This window comes from Cupressus sempervirens, chromosome 3, assembly GCF_028749045.1.
Source record: "Cupressus sempervirens isolate cs-2001-9-10 chromosome 3, ASM2874904v1, whole genome shotgun sequence".
Classification (NCBI taxonomy): domain Eukaryota; kingdom Viridiplantae; phylum Streptophyta; class Pinopsida; order Cupressales; family Cupressaceae; genus Cupressus; species Cupressus sempervirens.
In genome coordinates, this window is record NC_143120.1 from 864,765,985 (window position 1) to 864,783,737 (window position 17,753).

Here is a 17,753-nt window from a genome sequence, read left to right on the forward strand (position 1 = left end):
ATCCTTATGGTTCTAAGGTATATAAATATAATACCTATAGTATATGATTATCTGTTGTTGTGGTTTTGGAATGAGGGATTTTAGTGGTAAAAACCCTTATGGGTTTCGAATTCATTTTTAAAGGAGTTAATGTTTTGTTCCTGCCAAATACATGGCATTGGAAGAGGGCAGTTGTATCCATGATTCTCCATAGAAGGTTACGTTCATTGAATGCATTTCATAGTGGGGTTTTCAATGGCATTGAAGGTTTCATTGCCATACTTTTTCAAGCTTGGATCTATGGTAACAATGCCACTAATTTGGCATTTTTGTTTTGAGAATGTATACCACTTGTTTTTGAATGCTGTAAAGTCGGCAAAATGCAGGGGTTGTAGTTGGAAAGAGATTCTTTCATATGGGGATTGAGAAAGGTTTTATTGCATACAACATGAATTATTATTGCCTTTTTTTCTATCATTTCTTACCTCTATTATGAGCTTGTTGGTTGGTGTTCATTTTGGGAGTGTGGTTTGGAGTTGTGTATTTGGGGTTTCAACACCGAGCTGTAAAGCAGAGCTGGTGTGAGCATTCTTCATTTTGTGAATTCCAAGTAGGGGAAATTTCTTACCTTCTCACTCTCTCTTTATAATTACATTTCATCTTGTTTGTAAACACATGATTCTCAGTTTAGATGTAGAAGAATCCATCATTTAAACATGGGTATAGACATTGTTGAAACTCTATGTTATTGTACAGCTCTGTGTGTACCCATACTTAAATGGGAGGCTTGGTGATATGTTTTGGATATGTTGATAGATTATATGGAGTTATTATATTTATAATTTTTTTTTTTATCACTATCTTGATCGAGGGTTAAGTTTTAATTCTAAAGGGATGTCTATGATACTTGGGGCATAGTCATTTTGTCAAACAGTTTGCGTGAAGTAAAGTATAAGACATGACATAGAGATGTCAGATTTGGCATATTTGAAATATCTTAGGTTTCAAACATTTTATTGTCATAGTTCATACTTCTAATGGTTAATAGTATAGTATCAATTTTGGTTACATTAACTAATAGATTGTTGACGGTTAGTAGTGAGGATTTGTCATTGTCATTTTGTTAAACAGTTTGCATATACTGTGAGTTCTTGGGTTTTTGATAAACAGTCCAATCTCACTCGATATGTGATGTTTTAAATATAGACTTATAGTTTATCATTGAAATAGGGAAACTTGTGATAGTTTGCAAAGAACTATCGATTTAAAAAGTTTGAACTTACTGTCAAAATAGCATACCTTCAGTGTTTCTCTATTCTTGAATCTTGAGCTAACAGTCGAACATTATCTATATCAAATAAGATATAAAACAGTTTATGATCATATATGACTGTCGTATGAAAATGGGAAAACCTTAAGTTGACTGTGATTATTTGAGAACAAATGATAATATGCCGATAATCAATTTACTTTGATATAACAATAGATTTTGTTTAATTGAATACTAACAATTCTTTGGTTACTTTTATTTTATTCTTTTACACACAGTAGATTGAATAGTATTGTAAAAAAAAATAAAAATAAAAATAAAAATTAGTTATTAAGAAAACATCAAGTATTGTTGAATAATGGAGTTGTAAGTGTCAAAAATGAACATCCTTATATTTGGAAAATATGGTCTTAGTTGACAATTTTATAGAATACTGTAGTAAAAGTTTTTATAAACTTGGAGATTTGACTGTGATTAGAAAAAGAAGTCATATTGATTTGAATGTATAGCCAAAATGTATGATAACATTGTTATTGGTCAACTGTTCAAACAATGATGGGATCTAAATTTGTAAGAAAACTGTCAATGGTGTTAGAATGTTGTATTACAATTCAGTCATAATGTTGAAACAAAAAGGAATTTATTTATATTAAATGTTGTACTCTATTTTATTAAGAATCAGAGTTGTTTTCTGGATTCTATTGAAATGTAAAGTTGATTTCATTTTAAGTTTCGATTATGAAATATGTTGATGAAATTCATTTTCAAAACTAAGGTATCTTTTGTACTTGATCTTACTATTTAGCTATTTCAAAGGATAAGTAAAGATTGTTATGACAGCAGGGATAAATAGTATAGTACTAAGATCAATAAATATCATTAAGTTAAGATGTCAATTTAATTGTATTTACGGGTTCTATTATTATAATATTTGTTTTTGTTGTTGTAGTAGTCTAAATTTACCTTAGAAATAGGCAATGTTAAGATATGTTCAAATAGATTAAAGGATGTAGTATCCTGTTGAAAACTGAGTTATATCTGTAGCATGAACATTCTTAGAAAATCTGTTTGATGTGTGTTTTAAGATTAGCTGTGATGAACGTATATCGGGGTGGCTGAATTTGGTTTATTTTATTCAGTTAATTAATTTAGTGATAATTATAAAATGAATTGGGTGGGTTAATTACATATAAAAGATAAGTTGACCTTACCCATGACTTAAACCTATATGGTTAAGTATGGAGAACAAGGCATATCTCTATTCTGTAGATGACAAGTATAGTAGAGAAACTCGTTATGTGTTGACTATGAGCATACCATACATGGATGCAGTATCTTAGTGCCATAACGATGACACCTCCGTATATATATGTTTCATTTACATGTTATTCTTAGTGTGAGTTTAATTTTGCAATAATGAGTAAAGGTTTACTTCTTGCCTATTAATTTTGGAATTGCACTATGTAAAAGTGAATTAGATATCTGCATTATGGTTTTGTATATGATTGGTCTAACATGCATGCAGGTGGATTACACTTTTCAACTCAGTGTGTACTGAGCCCTCTTTTGTTTTGTGTTGCATTCTGTGTGATTCTAGGTGCTTCGATATTACAAGTAGCTAAAGATGTTTATTGAAGTTCTTCTTGAATCATTATTTATTTGCTTGTAGGGTCCATATTTTGGACATAGACATTTAAGGATGAGATTGTACCTCATTATTGTTCTAAACACAATGTGTATTAGAATATTTATGGAATCATATTTGGATGATAATTACTGGTATTTTGAGGTTTTTAGATTGAGAGTGATTCAATTTGTGTTATTGTACTTATATTAAGTGGACATAAAAAAAATTGCATTCTTTGTTCTTGTTATTGGATTCAAATTTTGGTTCTGTTAGTGGAAGTGTTACTCCTTCTACTCCACTTGCTCTTGCTTAAATATGAAATGATGAAAAATGAGTGAAAATTAACCATATACCCTTCAAAACTTTGCATTTAATGCTTGGTTCTTGTATAGTTGTAAACTCGACATCAACATGATTTTTGATTTACTTAGTATCTATTTGATATGATCATCACTTGGCTGCTAGGATGGAATCGAAAAAAACTAACTTAGTTTGGCAACTCTATAGTAACTAGCATTTCACTTGGCATCTATTGAAGACTTTCCATACCTGAAAACAACATGAAAATTGAAGATTTAACCTTTAAATTTTCACATCTTGCATCTTTATTCATGCTAATCTATTCTTTTTAGTGGTATTTTCTTTTAGAACTAATGTATGATATAACTCTTGAGTATCACTTCCTCATAACTTTTATTTTCTTAGTTTGATGAGGTGTGACCACTTGACCTATTAGGTGAAGTGATCCCTAATTCATTTGATGTTTTGCATCCATCTCTCTTTTTCCATGTCTTGTTCATCTCATCTCTAATGTTTTCGACATCTACCTTCCCTTTTCCTTTGCCAAACTCACAATTGGGTGCCTTTGACCTAGTTGGACAATGCTTACTAATATGACCAATCCTCAAATAGCTAAAACATGCAGTTTGACTTAACCATCTATTGTAGTTACAATTGAAGTGTGTCCTAATGTAATTCTCAAGGATATGTCCATATTCTTGACAATAATGACAACTTTGTCTTGTGTTGTAATCCCAATTATAAAAGTTTACATGACTTCTTTCTTTTGATGACTTGTTTGGTGACCACATAGATTTGGATTTGCATTCAAAGGCTCTATGTACATATTTTTGATAGTTGTAGTAGTAAATTTCAAATATTGGTACATGCACAGTTCTAGTTTTGCATTCATGTACTTGATGGCCTTGTTTGTTGCACTTATGATAGGGAGTCATGCTCTTAGGCTTGTCATTCTGATTTGCATTCTTGCTCCTACACACATTAGCAATATGTCCTTTCTTACCACAATAATGATAAGTGGGTTTGGAGTTCTTACCTTTGTTATTCCTTTCTTTAGCAACTTTGGATGATTCTCCTTCTTTAGTGCTTGTATAGCCTAATCTTAATGTATCATTATTAGATCTAGGGAATCCTAGTAATTGCTCAATGTAATTGATGGCTTCATTTGGCTTGTTGAAAATTTCAGCTCAAGTCATTTTCTAGTTGTTCATTCTACAACTTCAATGCAGTTATCTCAATATCTTTGACATTCAACTCATGATGAGCATTTATCATCTAACTTAGGGTATCCAATTACATGTTGGAGATTCTGGTTAGCTCTGTTGACTTCTCTTCTAGTTTGTTTGCTAGAATTTTTTTATCTTCTTCAATCATGGCCTTGTCTTCTATGGCTCTCTGCTTTTGCTCAGTTATCTCACATAACATCATGGCTTGAGATTCTTGTTCTAGCTTGAGATTTTTGATCTCCTTAGCTTGTACTTTGTTGTTTTCCATTAGATCTATAATTATTTCATTAAATTCATTGCAGTCTCCATTTGTAGATAGCTTGGTGGTGTTGATCTCTTTGTATTGTTTGTCATTCTCTACAATGGAAATTTCTTTCCTTCTCTTTAAGAATTTCCTTAAATCTTCTCTGGCCTCATCAAGTTGATGTAGAATGAGTCGTTTCTCAATTCCTTGATTTTCAATAATCTTTCCCAGTTTATAGACTTCCATTTCAAGATCTTTTCTCTAAGCTACAAAGATTCTTCTTCTAAGAACTCAAAACTAATACCAATTGTTGGAATTACAAATAGAAAGGTAAAATTCTAAGTGGGGGGGTGAATTAGAAGTTCAAATTTCAACACAAAAAAAATTCACCATTCATTAGATGCATTTAATATATAAACTGAAATAACATGTAAAGAAAATGCATCTAAAACATGTAGTCAAACAAACATACTTAACACCAATTATGATCACCCAGAAACCCTCCAAATGAGAAGGTAAAATTGGGTTGGGGATGAAACCCAAAAATCTTTGCTCCTCTAGAAATAAAGTGTAGCTAATTAAGGTTACAATAATTTGACCATTAGGCATGACCTTCTTTGTGAAAGGCCTACCCTATTAAAGTCTTACAAAGATTGTTAAGTCCCACCTTGTTAAAGGATTTTGACACCCCGTTAGAAGTATGCCTGGTTACAGAACTTTAGATCATTCAATTGGAATTCCACCCTATTAAAGAATTTTACTACAGCTTGTTAGGACTACTTTGCCTAAGAGATTTAACTGAAATCACCTATTAAAATGTCTCAGCATAGATCTTATGATTAGCACTAGATTGCTTGATTAAAGATCAAATCTGCATGTTGTCCTTCTTGATCCTATATGATCTAATATATCAATGTTGTATCATCTATCCTCTACTCTATACTTAACTAATTTTGCAATTGCCCCTCATAGCTAAGTCACCTTGAATTTTCTCTAAAAAATTTGATCATTCACCCCTTGCGATCTTGTTTCTCTACTTCCTTCTCATTATAAAAAAATTTAGGGCTTCATCCTCCTTATAAAGACTTTGGTTTCTTAGGGTTGGGTATGAATCTATAGTTGAGATTCATCCATATGGCCATTCAAACCTTCCTATTTTATGATTGGTTGCATGTAATTGCATAGGGAATCTGCATGTAGATTCGTCCTTATCTCTAAAAGATTGAGATCTATCTTTAAGTCAACTTGGAAATGGTTTACATAGTTGTTTGTGCCATTACAAACAAATATGTCCAACCTGTGTTACTCAAGATATGAAGTTATTTATGCTCAACATATACTAGATTTCTACTTCTGACTTGACATCTAAACTGTTCAACATCAACTATCTTACTTGGCACTTTAATCACTTGGCATGGTCTATCTACTCAACTCTTGAGTAACTCGGCACATGAGTGACTTGGTACTCATTGCAACATGGCATGGTCTGTTATTTACATGTTGGACTCAGCATGTATTACTAGTTCAGCATGAACTAAGTAAATGACTTAAGTGTGTTGACACTCACTTGTTAAAACCAATCTAAGATCAATAGAAAGATCTTTCCAAAGTGTGATACTAGACCTTGATCCTTAAGCAAACTTGTCATATTTGCACTCTCTCACTTGGGATCATCTATCCATCACCAAGTATTGAGTCATCTATTGTATATTATATTCTAACTTGGGATCACTTATCTTTCTCCAAGTGGAAGAAGATATAATTATCCAAATCTAACATCCAATTTTTTAAAATATCATAAGGTCTTTATCTACATCAAGGTTATCTCAAACCTTCATTGAATGTCAAATCAAATTAAATCAAATTCAATCCAAATCAAATTAAAGTAAAGTCCAAAATTGGTCCTAGTCCTAAGGTCATATTTCATCCATCATAAAATATTTCTTCACTCCTCATTTAAGTTCCATGGATATGAATTTTCTTAATCAAATGGTTGAAGATCTTCAAAGGCAATCTACAGTTATTCCTCCCATTCAACCTACGTACCAAATTGATCCTCAAAATTGCATGTCCAATTCTAATCCATCTCACACTCCTTATTCTTCTACCTTTGACAAGGTAAATCCACCTCATTATCCTTCATCCACATATGATTCCCCTCAAAATACATATAATTTCTCAAATATTGGTCAAGAAATCATGCTCTTGTACCTTTAGTTGGAGGATTTGAGAGTGAACATTTTGATTACTATGAATAGAATAATTGTGTGAATGTCAATTATCTTTTAGAAGAAAATATTTTTTCTAGAGGCTTTACTTAATGGAATATAAGTAGTTATTCAAAGATTATTTCTCCATTATCAAGAAGCACATACAAATGTGCTTCTTCAACTACAACTTTTTTCAATTCCACCTGAATCTACATGAGCACATTAGAACATTTGATAGCCTTAGTATATAGAAAATAGAAAGTATCAATATAATAAAAAAAATATATAACAAAACTCATGTATCTCCAAATACCAAGTCTCTTAAATTAATTAATTAATCTTAAGCTAAACTTAGGAGAGCTTTTCTATTACTGATTAGCTAACTACATGTCATTGTCTCACTTAATATGATTGACACATTTTTCATCCTCCAATTAATGATATCTTATGTTTTACAACTAGGGGTTTCATCTCTATGATCTTATAAGAATTATTTGTATCTCATGTAATCCAACTCATTACATGTTCAATCTCAAAATCATATTTTCTCTTAAATCAATTCTCTCTCAAGGTTGAGTAGAATAAATTAAGTCATTTTCTCTTTAGATATTATAGGAATTTTGGTTGTAGTTAAATTTTGGAGTAATAGGTTTAGCTATTGATTCCAACATGCAAGATAAATAGTCTTCATAAGGTAGAAGATAAGAAAGTTTATAGACATATCATGTCATATGAGAGCTAGTGTGATGAAGTAAATTTACTACAAACAATAATCCTTACAACTCTAGATCTTCGCTAGCTAAGTATTATAGTTTTTTCTAAAATGCAACCTTAAGACACTATGAATTATCACTTAATAATCATTTTGGCATAAGTTTTGAAATACAAGGTTGCATTCCACTATGGATGTGTGTGTATCATTAGTCACACTTTTTTGTCTCAATCTTGTCAATGTACTTCACCATAATAGCACACAAATAGACTTTAATAAAATTTGGGGCAAGTGCATGAATATTGTATATAATAAGGTGGGCCAAAAGTGGCTTCTTTTTTTTCCTACAATTAGTCAAACTTGAACTTGGATTAGTTTATTTAGAAGATAAAATGTTTATCACACAAAAAATTATTTCATTATTTTAGCAAAAGACAACATAATATTTTCTTTGTGTGCCTCTATTTTTTCTATTTGTATTTCATATTTTGAAAATCTATTGGTAGAAATATAGTTAAGTGTGTGTAAAGTCATAATTTTTTTTTTAATACATTTTTAATGATCTTTGAAAGTGGACATGTCAAAAATATTCTCATAAGGTTTAATTTGCATGGGGAAGGTAGCCACCCAAGTTTGGTAATGACAAGTTTTAAGAGAATCAATTATCAATAATTAATAATATAATATTCTTTGATAATTGCAAGTGTTCTTAGTTGTGACTTGAATATTATGATAACTATAAGGTGTCTTAGAGAATTTGTCATACTTATTTATGAGAAAATTTGGGCACCCAAGTATGGCGGTATGCAAGATGTGTTAGAAGATGATGTAGCATACATGCTATCACTAATTACATAAACCAAGGCACTCATGTTTACCAATGGAAGGAAATATCACATTATCTTTGTTGGCTTGGTTTTTTGAGTTTAATAATTTTTTCGCATTTCACAGTGAAAACCTAGTGGATTAAGGAACTTAGGGGTAGTGTGTGTTAAAAGCCCTAGATAAAAACCTTAACGTTCATGTGTTGTAATCTAATTGAAACAGATCATTATATGAAAGATATTGTTGCTATAGAATGTGTTCAATCATTATTTTGTCACTGATGTCAAACCTACTATTTGCTGGAATGGCAATTGCTTATAAGATCCAAGTAGTATCACTTAGTTGATTGATGAAGAATCAAGAGAAAGGTTGAGTTATGGTTTTGTAATGAATTGCAAAGATTAGATAAGAAAATGATAAAGTGATGTATTGACAATATACTTAAAGATCAAGTGCCGAGTAAAGATCAAGTGTCGAGTGAAGGTCAGGTGCCAAGTTGTGTTCATGTGTCGAGCATCAAAAAGTCAATAAGTGCTGAGCTACTACATTATTTGAAAAGTTGAAGATTCGCTAGATCTAAGCCAACATGATTGATATCTAGAATTTTTTGAACCAGATAGAAGATAAGAATGATGAGCTAGTGGCATAGAACTCTATGTAAAATGTTTTAAGCAAATACAACTAGATTCTAGATGAAGTTTCTAGATAAAAATGAGATATGGGATAGATAAATTGTATCCTACCTAATCTATTGAAACCCTAAAGTTGGAGAGGGAAAATTGAGCGAGAAAATTATTCCAAATTTCTATTTAAGAAGTCTTAAGGTCACGAAGCAAATGGTTGGTCAAGTATGACAACATGAAGTGCTGAAGAAGGTGCTAAGGAGGAAGAGAGCATAGAAACTCTGTTTCAATAGGTGACCACAAAGATGTTTGCTTTGGTATGATGAGCAAGAAGACTCAAGGAGATGAAGCTTGAGAGGAAGATAAGCTATCAGAGCCACAATGATTGAAGCCAAGAAAAGGATTGAACTGAAGTATGATCTGAAATTTGCAAGATATGTTGTGAGTTGTATCAGATCGAAAGCCCTTATTGTTACTCTCTAGCAATTGTAACAATTAGTATAAATCCTATGGAATTAGGTTGGTTTAATAGCCATGTTGTAAATCCTTTAATAGGGTGACATTCCAAGTGAATGTTCCAAAGTCCTTTGACCAGGCCCATTCCTAACAATATGGTGAAATCCTCTAACAAGGTCACATTTAACAGTGTGGTGTAAGCCTTTAACAGGGCAAGCCTTTAATAGGGCATCACTTCAGAAGAGTGAAAATTGAGTAGCATGTTATTGGTTGTTTTTCCCAAATTGGGTTTCCACATAAATCACTACATCATGTGCTAATCTTGCATGTTTTATTCCTGCATGTTGATTTGCTGTAACTTGCTAAGATGGTTGTTTTAAGCTTGGATGCATGAATAGTTTAATGGGCTCACTATAAATGGTGAAAAAGTATTATTAGGGCATTTAGACCTTAGATAACTAATTCACACCCCCCCTCTCAATTATTCTAAAACAATTCCAACATCATGAAACCCTTATTATTTATGCCCTAGTTTTAAAGAAAAGGAGAGTATTGGTTTATTTTAAAAATATGTGGAAATATTTTTGCTTTAGAAATTATTTAAATTTTATCCGTGTTTATTTTTAGAATACTTTCCCAAAAACCATTTTTATATTAACCTTTATTTTAAACCATGATTTCAACCTCTTATTGACTCACTAGTGTTCTTTGAAAGTGTTTCAACCATGATATGGTCTACTTTTACAAATCATTGATCAAAGAAAGATCAACAATGGGTGCTTTCCCATAATATAAAAGTGTTCAAGTTTTAGCAAATGCAGGGAAGTGCTTGATGACATGAAGCCCCCAATGATGTTAGTTCCTTAATATGCCACAAAATTTGGACTTGTCAAAGTAATTCAGGGTTATCAAATTGTTGTCAAGACATGCTAGAAAGTTTAAGCTATTTCATTAGCTGAACTAGGTGAAAGGGAGTATTTTGAAATGATGTAACATTACACTGTAGATCCTCTAAGGATCTATGCTCAAATCTTTCCTGCAATTTGAAGATGTGAAAACTTTATGGAATGTGAGGAATTGCCTACATGACACGTGTATTTGGTGAAGTCATTTTTGTTATGGGTCACCAAGTTGGAAAAGTGTCAGAATAGTTGAAAAATGGTTGAATATGTGGTACTTTGACTCAATTTTATTGGAAGTTGTTGTTGAATAGCTTTAGAAAAAGTTAATCTTGTGGAACCATTGATCATTTGAGGATAAATGGCAAGCTCTTTCCTATTTTATAAAGATGTTCAAGTTTTATAGAAAGCCGAGAAGCACATTGACAATATGTGGCCAAGTGGGGTAAGTCATTCCAAAAGCTACCTAGTAATGTTGAGTTGGGACACATACCAAATGTCATATGCTAATTTTTTGTGAAGTCTACATGTTTAATGAGCTAGAGGGTGACTACATAAGTGGGCCTAAAATATTAAAGGTAAATATAGTAATTCCAAAGGTTTTTCATGATCATCAATCTCATAAAGATTGATGATTGGCACTTTCCCACAATTTGAAATTATTTGAACCTTAACAAATGTAGGGAAGCACCTTGTTGATGCATGGCCATTTTCAAAACAAGGGAAACATAGTCATTTGGGTTTAAAGCTAAGTTGTCTTATTTGTAAAGATTGACGATTGAATTTTGAATTCCATAGTGCGACATGAATATGACTATTGGGGCATTAATTCTGATCAATGCTATTTTTTGTGAGGTTAATTTTGTAATATAGCTTGAGGTTTGGAGGAAAGGGAAAAAATCAGCAAGAACACAAAAAAAAAAAAGGTATTAAATACAAGTCAAGTTTATATTTTAAAATTTATTATGAATGAATGTATACACATGTACTCAATGTTGATGAATATGCATTGACTTCTTTTCTAAATATATGTAGTAACAATTTAGTTTTTTAGAGTTGATAAATGCTCCTGAGACTGTCGATGTTGAGGCAATGAAAGAGATAAATTTTAGGTAGTGTTTTGTTTCATATTTTCCTTCTCATAAATTTTAGGTTATAGTATGCCCATTCGACATTTGTTGGGTATTCAAATTTTGTATCGCACTGATGAGACATAAAATTTTCATAACTATATGATTAATATGACATAATATATTATTCATTTTGGTATACATTAAACTTGGATTTCCATCCAATTTGTTCAATGTGTGCATACAAACTTGTATTTCAACTTACTTTCTTGCAATTAATCAAACACATGAACATTCATTATTTTATATAGAAAATGTAACATGTTTATCAAATTCAATATAAAATATAATCATATGTCACTTATTTTGATGTAATAACATGGAAAGTAATAATATGTCATGATTTTTGTATTTGTGTCAAAGATCACAGCCTGATAGTGCATAGAGAACCTTAGGGACACTTCCTTTTAGTGTGGTCGATACCATTAGAGGGATGTTGTGGCTGAAATGAGGTTCGTCCTAGGATAAACCCAACCAACTAGTGTTAATGGAGAGAATGATTTGATCGTAGGACCAACGGTTTCAAATATACACAACCTTGCTCATTTTAACTGAGCAACATTGGAACTTTTGGCAATAGGCGAGATACAGATGCCAAATCCAAACAAAGTTGAATTTCAAAAAATTGAGGTAGGTTGTTGTAGGCCTAGATAATATGATCATGTAGCATGTGAAAATTCATCATTACCTTGCATGACGTCAGAGAAATGCCCAATCAAAGATTGCAACATGATGGTGCTTAGAGGCCCTTAGGGACACTTTTGTTTAGTGTGGTCAATACCATCAGAGGAATGTTGTGGCCTAAAATAAGGTTGGTCCTAGGCTAAAATTGATTAAGTAGAGCTAAAAGAGTAGATGATTTGATCTTAGGACCAACAATTTTAAATATACACAACCTTGATCATTTTAATTGAGCAACATTACAACTTGTGGAAATATGTGAGATATGGATGCCAAATCCAAACAAAGTCAAATCTCTAAAAACTGAGATAGGTTGTTGTAGGCCTAGATATCATAATCTTGTAGCACTTAAATTTTTTTCAATACCTTGAATGAGCTCAAAGAAATGCCCAATCAAAGATTGAAGTCCAATGGTGCTTAAAGACCCTTAGGTATGTTTTCATTCAGTGTGGTTGATATTTTCGGAGGGACATTATGACTAAAAAAAGGTTGGTCCTAGGCTAAACTTGACCAACTAGAGCTAACAGAGTAGGTGATTCGATCCTAGGACCAATGATTTGAAATATACAAAAACTTGATCATTTTAATTGAGTAACATTGCAACTTTTGGCAATAGGTGAGATATGAATGCCAAGTCCAAACAAAGTCAAATCTCTAAAATCTGAGATAGGTTGTTTTAGACCTAGATAATATGATCTTATAGCACCTGATAGTTCATCAATACCTTGCACAAGCTCAAAGAAATTCACAATCAAAGATCGCAGCCTGATGGTGCTTAGAAAACCTTAGGGATGCTTCCATTTAGTGTGGTCAATACAATTGGAGGGACATTGTTGCTGAAATGAGGTTAGTCCTAGCCTAAACTCAATAAACCTAAGCTAATGGAGTAGCCATGGATTGCTAGGAAAAGCCAAAATTGTTGATTAGGTCCTAAGTTAGTCAAGAGTTTCTCAATGAGCCAAAAGTTGTTCAATAGGTTAAAATTTTTTAGGGATGGGAAAATGAGGTATTAGGTTACTTAATACATCCTATTAATCTTAACTAGGGTCCTAGAATAGTCCTAGATGGACCCATTTGACCAAAAGATGTCAAGAGAAAAAATTGCTCAAAAGTTGCAAAGTTGCTCAAAAAGTTGCTTGAACAACTTTTGCAATTTTTGCAAAAAGTTAAAAATTGACCCAACCTTAAAACTAACCACAAATCTTACCTATGGTAAAAACCTAACCCTAACTCTTTGTGGACCCTATTGACCTCATGATGATGTCATCATCATGCCTTATGCCAATCAAAGGGTTCCTTTAAGCCTAAAAAGGGGTGACATAGTGGTGCAAGGCACCCTGACCATCTACATGGAATCTAGAGTCATAATTAGTAGGTTTTTATGTCATGTTATATTAGGATATTAGTTTTTTCATTTCATATTGTTAGATGTTCTATTAAGGTCATGTTGACCCAGTTCTTGTTTAAGCATTATGTGTCATAGTGAGTCAAAAGTGGGAAAATTCCATGAAAGGGCATAAATAGAGTATAATGTAGTATTAAAAGGTCATAATAAGATTTTAAACCTATTTAGGGTGTCTAGGAAGCATGAGAATTTATAAAATGCAAAATATGCAAAAAAGTGTAAAATTGTCCTACGTTGCAACCAACAATTTTTGTGCAAGATGGCAAGTTTTAGAAGGTGAATAGTCATCCATATTGAAAAAACTCTTAGAGGAGGTGAAAATTCATGTTTTTATATAAAACATTTTAATCTCATGTTAAGAGATAGAGATAAATAAATGTGGAGAAGATAAATAAATGGATAGTGTTTGATCTTGAATAAGAAATCAATTATTTGTGAAGTTTTGTTGACATACTCATATTCAAATTATAGTGTACATATCTCCTCTATTACCTCATGGTTTTGGTGACTCTTAAACTCCCTCTTTCATGGTAATGAAGCTTGAATAGCTACTAAGTGTTGCATGGATGTTTGACATTTGTGATTATGGGTATGGCTCTTTGTATTCACAATTTGAATAGTAAATATGTATTTTCAGGTTAAGTGGTTATAGTTGCTGCATGTTATCTATATATCAAATAGAGGAATATTTAAAGGCTCCTTATAGTTGTTTTAGTTTTCTATAAAATGAGTGAAACCATACCTTTGTTTCTTATTATGGATATGGTCGTGAAATCAGAAAATTACTTGCTATTGTAATTAATCATAGTGAATCAACACTCTTGCAAAAAAATGCGATAGTGGCAGATGTGATTAGTGCTGCATATGTATTAGAAAGTTAGTATATACTCTTATGATGTTGTAAAAACATTTTCAAGCTAAGATGACACCTCATCTTGTTTCTTGTAATGGAGATATCCGCAAATCAACAAGTTACTTGCAGCTGAATGTATTAACAATAAATCAACAATCTGAAAATAAAGAAAATGTGAAAGAAGTTAGTGTATGGTCTGCATAAAGGTTTAGAATATTGTGTTCATTCATAGTAGGTTGGAGAACTATTTGGAAGTTTAGAAAAGGTGAGATATTGGAGTTTAGGAACCAATCATGCTAGTCAACAAGGAAACCCTCATCAATACAAGGGTTAGAAAGTTTAACCATCTCCTCGAAGACAAGGAGCCCAAGAATCAGCATATTGAAGACTTTTAAGAAGAAGATTTTGATTCCTTACCTATTTCCCAAGGAAGGGTTTCAAGGAAGAGCCTCCTTAGGTATGTTTATGGAAATTGGTGTTTGAAGCGCACTAAGGAATATAGAACCTTGTGAACATTTGGAAATCACTTAGTTAGCAATGAGTTAACTCTTTTGGAAGATTATTAGGTATGGTTTTGATAAAGGTCCTGAAGGATGTAAGGTGGTGGAGATGTTTTGAGGTGTGAGGGTTAGTGTTGGGGTTTTGGTGAAGGTATAGGTAGAGACATTTAGATTAGGTGAGGTTGCATAAGGAATAGGTCAATCACTGGGTCTCTAACCTTGGAGAATCCTAAAAGATAGAATATAATATGCTTGGTAGGCTTGGAAGAAGTCTAGTTGTTAGTATTAGTAATTGAAGAACATAATAGTTATCACCTTCTCCATGCATCACATAGTGTGATAGCAAGGACACGGTCCAAAACCCACAAAATAAAATATATGACATATAAATATAGACATTTTACATGTATCTCTTTTTTACAAAATAAATTTGGCATCTAAATATGCACATGTGACATCTCTTATCGAATTTTTATACAAAATATGGCAAACAAATATGCACATGTTGCATGTCTTCTCTTTTTTATATACAAAATTTGGCATCTAAATATGCACATGTGCCATCTCTTATCGAATTTTTATACAAAATATGGCATACAAAGATGCACATGTTACATGTCTTCTCTTTTTTTTTATATAAAATTTGGCATCTACATATGCACATTATTGCGAAGTTGCAACATGTTGCATAACATATATAAAAAAATTTCAAAATTATTCTACATATGTAGAATGATTCAACTATATAGAATACAATCAATCAAGGGAACCTTCTAGATCAGCTATAACCATTATTGTATCAAGTATTGCCTTGTGATCAAATTCATGTAATTTCCACAAATTCTTATTAATAGGCCTACCATGATACAGTATCAATTGAATATTTGTTGCAACAATAAGGTTAGAGTAATGAAGAATATGTCTATCTGTCTCAAAATTTTCAAATAACTACATGGTATATTTCTTGATAGGGTACCTACAATTAATTGTAAAGACAATTTAAAGTCAGAATTTCAATACATTATACATGAGAATTTGACTTAAATAGATATTCATGTAGCCTAGGAAAAAAATATACTAACTTCTAAGCTATGTCCCTATCCGAACAATGGATCCTATTGGGTACTCAATATTCTCACCATCAATGACTGCAACTATAGTCTTTTTTTGGGCTCAATACAACAACATGGAAAGTAATCTATTCCTTTATCATTATTCTGATATGAAATAACTTCATATACATGACTTGCATTATATATAAGGATAATTTAATGAAAAAATTGAAAGTAATTTATTTTAACCAAGTATTAAATTGATAACTTAGTACTTGGTTCAACTAGTTTAGGTACATGCTCAAAATCTATTGATGCTTCAAACTAGTTGAGTTGTAGTGTTGTAGGAAGTTGATATGAATCAACTGGATGTAAAGGTCTACAAGACCATTGGTCAACCCACTCTTTTGATTCACATTCATCTCATAAATGATGCATACACAAAGAGAAAAAGCATGCAAGCTTTCTATTATGAATACCTAGTGACACTACATTTTAACTTCAAAATGAATCCATCTCACTTGATCCAGTAAGTATATAACAATCTTGCAAATTTTAAATTTTAGGTTCACATATCAACAAATAATATCTAAGAACCATAGAATTACCTATATTACCTAGTCCCATCATAGAATTGCACCATTGGAGAATTGTTTCATCATTTTCTAATATTGCCACCTTTGTAGTTTAATTCCTCTATACTAAGGGCTCTTTTCACACATACTCCAACACCATCATGCTCTCCCTTTCCATGTCCTACCTCAATGAAATTCCAAAAATGTTGCACTCCACTTGTCACATACATTCTACTCAACCAATAGAACATCCTTGAATTCTTGAATTGTGCAATGCAATTGTTTGACCATATAATGTGTTGACTGTATCTTTCATATCTTTCCCTCAAATTGTCTCATCCTTGCACAAACTTTGATGGATGAGTTTGATCATCACTGATATATAAGTGATACTCTCTTAATATTTTTCTAACATCCTCTACGCTATCATGTGCATGAACAAAAGCTATGTTTACAAAAATTGGCACTTGTATAGAGTTGTAATACATTGGTTGCACTTCATTTTGAGGTTTTAGTGTATAGTTTTGAGCAAAATCAACAACTGACACAATTTTACCCAAGGGAAAAGTGTCCTTACACAACATGAATTTATCATCTAACCATCTAGCTCTATGTGTATGACCTATGTAGTCATAAACTATTTTCTCTTGAAATAATTTCATAAAATTAGCTACACATACATCACTTCTCACTAATTCATGCATCTTTAATTCTTTTCTATCTTTAACACCATATATAACTAATTTTTACTTTCCAAGAGAAACTAGTGTCTTACCAATTTCATGTGTGCTATCTAGATGTAGGCATTTATGCAACTTTTGCAAACCACCACATGAGGGCAAATACCTTTCAAACACATGGTCTTATAATAAATTCATGCATCATCTTTTTTACATAGTATACTTGCAATAAATTATGTCAGTGACTTAGGAGGTAATTGTAGACCACATTCCTACAATATTTTGTTAGTATGCAAAGTTCAATATATATAATGATAAACATCATAATGCATATAAAACTCAACATGAACCCTACAACAACATGTAGTGTGTGTATTATTTATCTTAACTTAGAATGGTTTTGTCATCTCAAATACTCTTTGTTTGATTTTAGTTTGAGGAAATATTTGAAGAAACATCTCATAAAATTATGTTTGAGTCATATCCAAAAAATGTTTTGCATGTGG